This window comes from Diceros bicornis, chromosome 31, assembly GCF_020826845.1.
Source record: "Diceros bicornis minor isolate mBicDic1 chromosome 31, mDicBic1.mat.cur, whole genome shotgun sequence".
Taxonomy (NCBI): Eukaryota; Metazoa; Chordata; class Mammalia; order Perissodactyla; family Rhinocerotidae; genus Diceros; species Diceros bicornis.
Genome location: NC_080770.1, coordinates 28,773,009 through 28,781,063, shown reverse-complemented (window position 1 = coordinate 28,781,063; position 8,055 = coordinate 28,773,009).

Here is an 8,055-nt window from a genome sequence, read left to right as displayed (position 1 = left end):
GCCCCCCAAAAAGCCCCAGTGCTTTGGGAGAAAAGATAGACCATAGATAGTATGGCTTATTTAAACTCTTCTCGTCTTAGACAAACTGCCTCCAAAATGTTTTGTCATTTATCCTCTCCTAGGGTCAGCTTAATTAATATGCGCCAGATGAGTTCAGCAAGCTTTATACCACTATGGAATACGTAGCACAAAAAATAGGTTGATGCTTTTTCATCTCTATCCTTTTAAATTCCAGCAATAATTCAGTTTGGTTCAGATTCTAAGGCCATAGCAGTCTGATTCATCCAAGTCGAAAACTAACAGCCCATTCTGCTCACGCATTACTTTCATTTTCTCCAGCTTGTTCCACTAATTTTCTGGGATTCATTTATAAAAGGAGGGATTGAGTTGAATGTCATTGAAGGTTTCTTTTAGCTTCGATTCTAGAATTCTTAGTTATCATAAATGATATACTTTTAAGTGGAAAGGAAGAATGCCATGTGCTTTCTGCTCAAAGATGGCGCTATTGAGTTTGGGAGGAGATGAATGTTAAGGGAAAAAAACAGACCACTTAACTCAGAACAGTCTGCTTACCTTCCCATTCAGTAGTTACTTCCTCTCTGCAAGAAACTATTTAGGAGAGGCTTGATCTGGCTTGGGTAGAACCTGTCTGTTCTCAGGGGGAGTCTCTTCTTAACAGAAATGCATCAGTGTGGTCACCACCCATTTGCCTTTGTTTTCAAAATAATATAGTTATTTTCATTGTTGCCCTCCTTTGCATCATATCCCTCTTAAGACAAGGCCCCCAATTGTTTATTTCCTTGATTTTCTCTAAATTGTGGTTTGATTTCCTTCCCCTCTTTCTTTTATATTGATTGACATTTAATTTTTTGGTTTGCTTGTTCTAGCCTCCGTGTGGTTTTGAAAGTTCTTGAAAGGAATCCTTCTTTGTGAAGCCCTTAGCAGCCGCATTTACGGCACAAGTGCCATGGAAAGAAGAGCAGTTTTGGCAACTATCTGGATACATGGATTTTGGTCTTGATTTCCTACTGATTGTGAGACTCAGAACAAGTTACTTTGTCTCACTGGTTCCCCTAGTCCTTATCTAAAATACAGGGGTGTCAAGTTCTCTGAGCTCTCAATTTCCTTTGTTCTAGAAGTTCGTAATTTTTTACATATCAGCCTTCTTAAAAACAAGACAACAGGCCTAGAATGGAGTCACTTACACTAAGCCCCACATCACCAAACTGAAACTTAATTACAATTTCAGCTCTCCCAGAAATGGAATCTCAAACCAGTCAATCAGGAATCACCTGATCAGCACTAGTGAGTTAATCCTCTGATAGACCCTTGCCATCCCCTAAAGGAAAGTAACCCTGCAATAACCAACCAAATTTTTTGCCAATATAACTTCCATATTCCTGCTCATTTCTACCTATAAAAGTCTTTCTTTTGTACAGCTCCTCAGAGCTCCTTTCTCTCTGCTAGATTAGATGCTGCCTGATTCATGAATTGTTGAATAAAACCAATAAGATCTTTAAAATTTACTCAGTTGAATTTTGTTTTAGCATCTTAAACAAAAATAGAAATCAAAAAATAATCCAAAGCAAACATTAATCTAGACTACAGGAGTATAGTTCTCTGAGAATGGATTTTTAAAGTCCTCTGCTTAGGAAAGGAAAGTTATGGACTCTGGCAAGAAACTTTTGCACTGCAAAAGGTACACACAGAGTGGCTTAGGAAGCCTCAACCCATGCTGTGGCCTCCTTGAGTCCTCTCTGCAATTGAGTTTGTATGTTGAGACTTAGTTTTTTAGGGTCAGGTAGAGCTTTTCGAGAATAAGCTTGGAGACATTACAGGTAAAGAATGTTTATTTCCACATTCTGGTTAATTTAGTAAAGATAATGTTTACTTTGGGGCCTAGAGGAATCTGGAGAGACTCTATTCAAAATATTAAAGGAAAAGAATATGGGGCCAAAAAAAAAGGCTTCCTGGACCAAAGAACTAATTTAAATTGTGTTTTTGTTCCTTCTTCCTTTTCACTGTCAGAGAGATGAGTATCAACAGTGGGGTGGGAGTATTGGAGGGAAATGGTGTGATGAGGTTTTTGAAATATTACTAAAGCTTTGTAAGGGTATACTGCATTCTGTTCATGCTGGTTACTTCAGACAAGTGGAATGGCATTACCCAGTAGAAAGGAGAAGGAAATGATAAACCTTTAAATACTTTTCTTTACTTTTGTTTTATTACAAGGAATGATTATCTTAAATCCATATTTGTTTTTCTTAAAATTATATTATTTATCTATTGTTATACATTTGACAGAATTGTGCTTGAACTAGGATGCCCAAGGTTAATGATTACAAGCATCAAATGAGATACTAGACATGAAGTATTTTGTAATTTTATGTTATAAAAAAAGTAAGGGTTTATTCTTCCTAGAAGCACTCACTGAATGCATTGCGTTGTAATCTTATTTGTTTAGTAACACTATTCAGCTTAATTCCTAGAGTATGATATACAAATGTCTTTCATTCAACCATTCATTCATCTCTTTTTAAAATATATTTACCTACCCAACTAATCTTCAGAAGGGCCTGCTGTGTGCTGGCTTCTCTTTTAGCAATGTATTATACCATGAGCAAGCCAGACAAGGCACCTGTCCTTCTAGCACTTACATTCCAGGGAGAAGAGAGGACCGATATGCAGACAAGCAAAACAAAACCATCTGATGATTACAGGTTGTTACGAGTGCTGTGAAGAATGGCAATAGAGAGGGATTAGGCCAAATTCAGATGGGGGGTATATATGTCAGACAAGAATCTAATCAAATTTATCTATGATAAAATGAAACGAGTGAGCTGGATGAGGTTAAGTTGCCAGGTAACCATTATGCTTATGTTCAAATCACAGACCATCACCCATAAATCCCTTGAAGGGTGTGTTCCTATGTAACTGAGGTTAACTTATCATTTTCTTTTAAGAAAACCCAAAGTTTGTTTCCTTGCAGAATTTTTATGAAAAATCAGCAATGGAGAGATTGAGGAAAGAGGTGCCCATACACTTTCCTTTATTGGGAAGAACACAGGTTTGTGATATTGGAGACCTGGCTTCAGGCCTGCTTCTTTCCTTACTGTGATCTTGGGAAACCTTATTTTCTGCATCTGTATAACAAAAGCATTTGAAAAGATGACCTCTATTATTCCTTGCTTCTACTGGATGTATACATCTGAATATAAACAAATAGTTGTTCTGTTTAAATTGTTTTTCCTTGAAGAGAGTTAATCCTATATCTAAAGAGCAATTAAATTGAAAGCAACGACAAGCATTAAATGAAACTCAAGGACCATAAGGAGAACCACCATCAGCAAAACAGAGATAAAAAGCTGTCTTTTAAATTGTTCATGTTTGAGGTTGCCTGATCTACAAGCAGAACCAGGAGGACTTCCATGTCAAATATATCTGAGTTAAAATCCCGGTATTGTCACTTACCACCTATGTAATATTGTGCAAGTTTTTGTTTTTTTAAAATCTACTTTGAGCCTCCATTTCCTCATCTATGAAATCAACGCTATGAATAAATGAGATGGTGTTTTTACTATGCCGAGCACAAGGGAGACACTCAGTAAATGCTAATTGCGGGTAGCCCTCACTTGGCAGCAAGCAGAAGAGTGATTATTTCTGAGCACCCATCAGTGAGGACGGTAGAGGGAATCCTCTTGTACACTCTCATCCATCAGGCCTACCTGTTCTTGTTTCTCTTTGAGTGGCATTCAACAAAATGCTTCTTTGCATGCAACACAGTGATCTTTCATCTGTCATTAATATCTCATGTTCTGGCCAATGGTCATGAATATTAGCAATTATTTTGATGATTTTCCAAAGAATAAGCAAACAAAACATTATTTTTGTGTTTCGAGTACATACTGGATGTTAGAATATAATCTTATTACCACCAGAGATGGTTGAGTGTCAGATGGGTGAAAATATAACTCTAAATTTAGAAATGGCTACCATTTGTACCACGAGGACAATTATAATAAATGCTCAAAAGGGAATAGTCAGTAAACTCCTTTAAATTTCTGTTGAATATAAGTCATAAAATTGTCATAAGGATTAATTTTTAAGTATCATGTATAATACTGATTCATTTAATACTCTCATTTTCAGGAAAATATCTCCTGGATAAATGAAGCAGAAATGTTATACATTTTTAATATGCTTGCTTCTTTTTTTATGTTCCCTTATTTTTGATAGATTTTCATTTCTTTGTTTGTTTAGTCTGTTTTATCTGCTTTGCCTATTTTGAAAAGTTAAGATATCAGATGAGCCCAAAACAGGAACAAAATATGAGGTCTTTAAAATCAAATGCTTAAAAGAGACAGCTAAGTGGCTAGCTGAGTGACTTGGAAAACATCAATATCTTCACCTATTATATGGGAATAATATTTTCTACTTGATAGGAATGTTGTGAAAATGAAATGAAGTAATTATATGAGAGTACTCATAAATTATGAAGCACCAAACAAATGAATAATTACTGCTAAAAAAGATAGTGATGGGCCAGCCCGGTGGCACAAGTGGTTAAGTGCGCATGCTCCACTGCGGTGGCCCGGGGCTTGCCAGTTTGGATCCCGGGCGTGCACCAATGCACCGCTTGTCGGGCCATGCTGTGGCGGCGTCCCATATAAAGTAGAGGAAGATGGGCACGGATGTTAGCCCAGGGCTGATCTTCCTCAGCAAAAAAGAGGAGGATTGGCAGATGTTAGCACAGGCTGATCTCTTCGCAAAAAAAAAAAAAAAAGATAGTGAAATAAGCCCCATCATTTGTACCACCTAACACTTGGTTCATTAGAGAAGTAAATGTCACTTGTTAGCTTGATGATAATCATAGAGAATTTTTAACTCAAGAATGGTCTTCTGTGGCTGGAAGTGCAACTTCTATGACCAATGAAGTAGATCCAGGAGTCCTCACATGAATCAATAACAGCAAAAGGAGGACACCTGCCCCCCAGGCAGATTGACCAAAGAATCTTGGGCCAGTAGTACAGCCAAAACAACAGATAGCATGTTGGTACTTCTAGACTAATTTTGTATTGTAGTAGGAGGCAAATTTAATCCTTTAAAACAAATTCTAATGAATTTTAAAGTAGGGCATAGGAAGTTGAATGAGACCATTTCTTCCATCCTAACAATCAGAAAAGGCCAATAAGCTAAAAAAAAGTCAATTATAGCTTCTAAAAACCTATCAGAGAGCTGAGGGCACTAAGTAAACTAAATTCCGGAAAGAGACAAGCTCTTCCTATGAGAAAAAGACCCATGTTTGATTTCATTCCTAATAATGGCAAAAAGAGGACTAAATGTACTATGAATGGGGATAAAGAGAAACAAGCCAAACTTTTAGTAAATTTTCAATGTCTCCGTTGGGTTGGCATGATGTCTTACAATTCAAAGGAGCCCCAGTCACAGAGTAAGTCTCCATTTCGCCTGAACTTCTTTCCCCCTGGGGTCCTTGGCTGAGCATACATAGTTAGCATATCTAAGGCTGAGCATGGGGAAATCTCTTCCAGTTGTCCCAGACCTTTATGTATCCAACTGAGGTTGGATTAGGGCAATAAAGCTGAGAGAAAATCCTGAGGAGAACAAGGCGTTATCTCATGCACAGCAGCAACTCACAGAAGCTGGGGGCAAAGCTGGATGGAGGAGAGATCTCTTAAGGTGCTGAAAATTCGGGAGGGGAGGAAGAGGAAAAAGAATTCCTTAGAGGTCCAAAAAATCAGGTCACCGTAGCAAAAAGAAAAAAAAGAGAATTCGTCCATGGTTTGGAAACACAGTGGATGGGCCAAAAAAATCGAGAACTCTCAAGTCTTGCTGCAAAGAAGCAAGAAAATGTGAGCCATGATTTAGAAGACAAAATCAATAGAAGCAGCCACCATGAATTAAATAAGCAATTTGCAGATGTGAAAAAAAAGCACACATCAGAAACTTGAATATTCTGAATAAAAGTGGATAAAAACCAGGAGGATCGAAATAGTTGCCAACTGGTTGCATGAAGAACAAAAGGAATAAAAAGGCAAAGTAATCTTTAAAATAAAAAATAACTTAAAAGGAAACCAAGGGAGAGCATATTCTACCAAATGAATATAGGAATTAAAAGAACCCCAAATAAATGAAATCAAAGAAAAGAAATAGGTAAAAATGATATTTAAAGGTAATTTAATATAGAACATATGCAATGAATATCCAATATGCACATTACATGATTCTTTGAAGGTAAAAAAAATAATACTTAAACAGATCTAATATGTAAACCAATACCCCCAAAAAATCTCCAGAAATAAAGAAAACACACTTCACTGTAATAAAAAAGCAAATCATCCTAAAAAATATAAAAAGATGCTGAACTTAACTCATAATAATACATAAACTAAAATAGTATTGAAATACCATGTCACACCCATCGATTTGGCAAAAATTTGTTTGGCAATATTATCTATTGGAGAGGCTGGAAAGAAACAGATATTCTCATATATTTCTGGTAGAAATAAAAAATGTACAAGTCCAATGTTTGAAAAATTTTCAATATCTAATAAAAATATTTTTGTCCTTTGATCCAATAATTCCACTTCTAGGAATCTTTCCTGAAGATGCATATCCAGAAATATAAAATAATATATGCACAAGGTTCTTCACTGTAGCATTAGTTGTAATAGTAAAATATTTAAAACAATCCAATCGTCCATCAGGAGGGGACATAAAAACAGTGGAATATTATGACATCCTAAAAAGTAAACACTCAAATCATCAAACCAATCAAGGAAGTTTTCTGTATACTGTTTTGGAGTGTTCTCCAAGAGAAGGAAGGCAGGATGAAGATCAATGTGTCCAGTGGTCCTTTTTTTGTACAAGAAAGGAAAGGAAATAGGGATATGTTAGGCAAGAGAGATCAAAGGAAATATACATAAGAAACTGATTGTTAGTTATAGGATTTGGGTTGGTGGAAAGTGAGATGGAAGAAAAGGAATAGAAACAAAACTTTTCTGAGGATACAAAAGGTGCAAAACTTTGATTTAGAAACAAAGTGAATAATTCATCCTAACTGAAAATCAGGTTTCTAATATATCCGTTGAAAGAACAGAATTAGTCCAAGTAATATAAACGTAGTTCTGTGTAGGACATATCCAGTGGAACCAAAAAAAGAATGCGAGTAACAAAAAATTCACTTAGAAAGCATACTGTTAATATACTATTGACTGTGAAATTAGAGTTAATTTTTTAATCTCATGGAAAAAAGCAAATAAGCAAATATTTAAATATTATTAGGAAAAAAAGTTTTGGTGTCAGAGGAAAGACCTGATAATTTGTTGCACTGTCTACTAGAAGAGCCTAGAAACAGTCGCATCCCAGAAAACCAGGAATCCAGATAGTGGCTAATTCCAAGCAGGGAAATTACAAGATGATCCTGGGACTTCCTGCTGTGGCTGGAGCAGGGAGCCCTCAAAACCATGTGAAGGCACATCAGGAAGACTCAGAAGCCAGTTGAAAGAGGCACTCACTGGCCAAATTTGGCATAATTTGAGTACAAAAAAGAAAAATGATGATACTTGATTTTAAACCACTTGAATAAATTTAAAAAATAAGGTAATAATTGAAACAAACGAGGAAAACACACTCACACACACATTTGCCATCAGTGAAAGTGATTGCTATACAAATGCCTTACTAAAAGTTAGTAATAAAAGAGAAACAATTAAGCTTCACTCCTTTTTTTGTGTATGTGAGGAAGATTGGTCCTGAGCTGACACCTCTTGCCAATCTTCCTCTTATTGCTTGAGGAAGATTGTCACTGAGCTAAAACCTGTGCCAATCTTCCTCTATTTTATATGTGGGACGCCTGCCATGGCAGGACTGGATGAGCAGTGCATAGGTCCGCACCCGGGATCCGAACCCGTGAACCTCGGGCTGCGGAAGTGGAGCGTGCGAACTTAACCACTAGGCCACCAGGCTGGCCCCCACTCTTTTATTTATTTATTTATTTTTTTAAATTACACATTTATCCTCGGTTGTTGTGGCAAA